Source organism: Heloderma suspectum, chromosome 6 (assembly GCF_057233095.1).
Source record: "Heloderma suspectum isolate Gila_16-S chromosome 6, 16-S_ref, whole genome shotgun sequence".
Lineage (NCBI taxonomy): Eukaryota > Metazoa > Chordata > Lepidosauria > Squamata > Helodermatidae > Heloderma > Heloderma suspectum.
Window position 1 is genome coordinate 84,912,533 of NC_139463.1, and position 2,913 is coordinate 84,915,445.

At 40.4% G+C, this 2,913-nt stretch overlaps 1 pseudogene; it reads left to right on the forward strand.

Moving 5' to 3' along the window:
* Nucleotides 1-1,415: 1,415 nt before the first annotated feature.
* LOC146341652 (olfactory receptor 5F1-like) lies at nt 1,416-2,307 on the forward strand (annotated as a pseudogene).
* The last annotated feature ends 606 nt before the right edge of the window (nt 2,308-2,913 follow it).

Consider the following 2,913-nt stretch of genomic DNA (forward strand, 5'->3'; position numbering starts at 1 on the left):
CATAGTTCCTCAGGCACTCTGTCTATCAGGTCTAATCCCTGAAATCTATTCCTCACCTCCACTGTATATTCATGAGGGATATGATTTAGGTCATACCTGAACGGTTTAGTGGTTTTCCCGATGTTCTTCAATTTAAGCCGAAATTTTGCAAGAAGCAGCTCATGATCTGAGCCACAGTCAGCTCCAGGTCTTGTTTTTACTGACTGTATGGAGCTTCTCCATCTTTGGCTGCAAAGGACATAATCAATCTGATTTCGATATTGACCATCTGGTGACGTCCATGTGTAGAGTCGCCTCTTGTGCTGTTGGAAAAGAGTGTTTGCTATGTGTTATGCATATGTGTAACCACCAGTAATGCTGTCTACAGATAGCAATATGTTATGTAGCAGAAAATCCCCTAGGAACCCCTTAGAGGATTATTTACTACACCTGGGGTAATATAGTTTGGAGCCACATTTTGTGGGAGGCACAAGCAGAACAGTTGCTGAGATAGGTATGACATTTAAGAAGATACCACCTTTATGAGGATCTTTTCCAGAATGAGATTACACAAAAGATTACTATTTGCAATAAAACAAAAAGGGTCAGTTGCATGGCACTGGTAAGATTGTAATGAAAGGCTGTTGAGATGTATAGCTATTATGACTTATCATGTAGGTAATTTATTATCCATGGGAAATTATTTTAAAGTGTTGTAAAATACTTAAAATATTAAAGAGGCAGCAGTAAAGAAAAGCCTTTCTTCTTTCCTCCCTCATTGTACAGCTCATCAATATGTAAAACCTGTTACTCTGTCACAGAGCTCTTCCCTTATTTCTTGCCCTTGGACTCTCCACACTGCTAAGTTTAAAGAGGATATAAATAGCTGCCTTATCCTGAGTAAGAAAGACAATTCTCCCAGCTATCCCAACATAGTATGCACTGATGGCTGTCAGCAGCTCAGTTCCAGCATTGAAAAATGTGTAACTGGAGATGCCCAGAGATGGAACCTGAGTACTCCTAATGTATGTGCGTGGGGGCGGGGGTCTTCTGTACTTTGCTGCTACTCCTGAGTGTGGTGGTTGTGAAGCAGAGCTCATACTCAAAGCTTTTGAAGAAATGTAAGTTCTTAATAATTATTATAAAGTTTCTCATGATTGTGGGGGGAAAAGAAGCCTATGTCTCCTCAACCCTGCTTTCTATCACCCTATGTCTATAGTTATCAATTCTCTGCTTCAGTTAGTTCCATAATGTTTGCATAATTTAAAAAACTATAAAAATGGTGGTTCTGATCTGCCTTCCAAATGTTGTTTCTCACTAATAGTTTACATTTATTCATGTTTCCCCTGTATGAAATCTCCATATGCTTTTGCTGTTGTGCCTCAAGTTCTTGAAGGCCTATAGCCCCATAATGAAGGTGGCCAAAGATGTGTACAATGAAGTTGAACCACACAATTATCACAGAGTTGATCCTCCTTGGGTTATCCAATGATTTAACCCAACAGACACTACTTTTTTCCATAGTACTTCTAATCTATCTGCTAACCCTGGTGGGGAATCTGGCCATCATAATTTTGATCTGGGTAGATCAGTGCCTGCAGACTCCAATGTACTTCCTCCTTGGCAACCTTTCATTCATTGAGATCTGTTACACCTCCTCCACTGTCCCAAAGATGCTCTGGAACCTCTTGTCAGGAGAAAAGACTATCTCTTTCATTGGTTGTGCTCTCCAGATGTATTTCTTTGTCACCTTAGGAAGCACAGAGTGTGTGCTCCTCTCAGCCATGGCATATGACTGTTATGCAGCTATCTGCCACCCGTTACGCTATACCCTGCTCATGAGCCAGCCAGTCTGCAAAGGGTTGCTGACCATTTCCTGGGCTATTGGCAACCTCAACTCCATCATCAATACAGCCTTGATTTTCTCCCTTGACTTCTGTCACTCAAACCATATAGACCACTTTTTCTGTGACATTCCTCCCCTCCTGCACCTCTCCTGCTCTGACACTAAACTGAGCAAACTGATGACCTTCACTGTCTCTGGGTGTGGGATTACCATATCCTTCTTCTTGACTCTCCTTTCCTACATCTTCATTGTCTCCTCCGTACTCAAAATACATACATCTCATGGAAGGATCAATGAGCATCTTCTATGGGACCATCATCTTTACCTACTTAACTCCCTCCTCCAACCACTCCATTCAACAGGAGCAGATAGTCTCTGTGCTTTACACCATCATCACCCCATTGCTGAACCCTCTCATCTACAGCTTCAGGAACAAGGATGTGCAAGGTGCTCTTTACAGAATCCTTGGGAAGAACAGGTAGAAAAAAGTGAGACTGATATCAAAACAATGGAAAGAAACAACCTTTGTTTTAAAATATTATCCATTTGAATGCTTATTCATGTTGGTATTTGTATCAAATGTACTTGGTTTGGTAGGTGTAGTTGGTTGTGTGGTCCATGGTGTATATAATAAGGAATGTGACTACACTGGATTTCATGAGTTCAACTTCTGTGCAGTTTATTCCATTGGAGAATTTTGTCATTATTACTGCTCAAGGAAGGAAAACAGAAGAAAACCAACTTCCAATATAGCCTCAAAATCCAAAGGTATTGTCCATGGAAACATGAGGCAGCTTTTCTTTGTTATATGTGATAAGTTCACTCATTCCTCTTTTTCCAAAAACAAGCAAACAAACAAACCTCACTTCTGAGGAGGGAAAATAAATAGTAGAGTATTTTGCATGTATAATCAGAGAAGTCTGCAAAATGAAATTTAAAAAATCAGGCCAAAGTTTTGTGTGATAAAAAAGCTGGAAAGTTAATTGGATGCAGGACAGTTTGAACATAGATGTGCATAGGCCCAACACAATCCATCCTGTTCCAAACTTCTTAAATCCAGGCCTTCAAGGATTGCCATTTGGCACTCT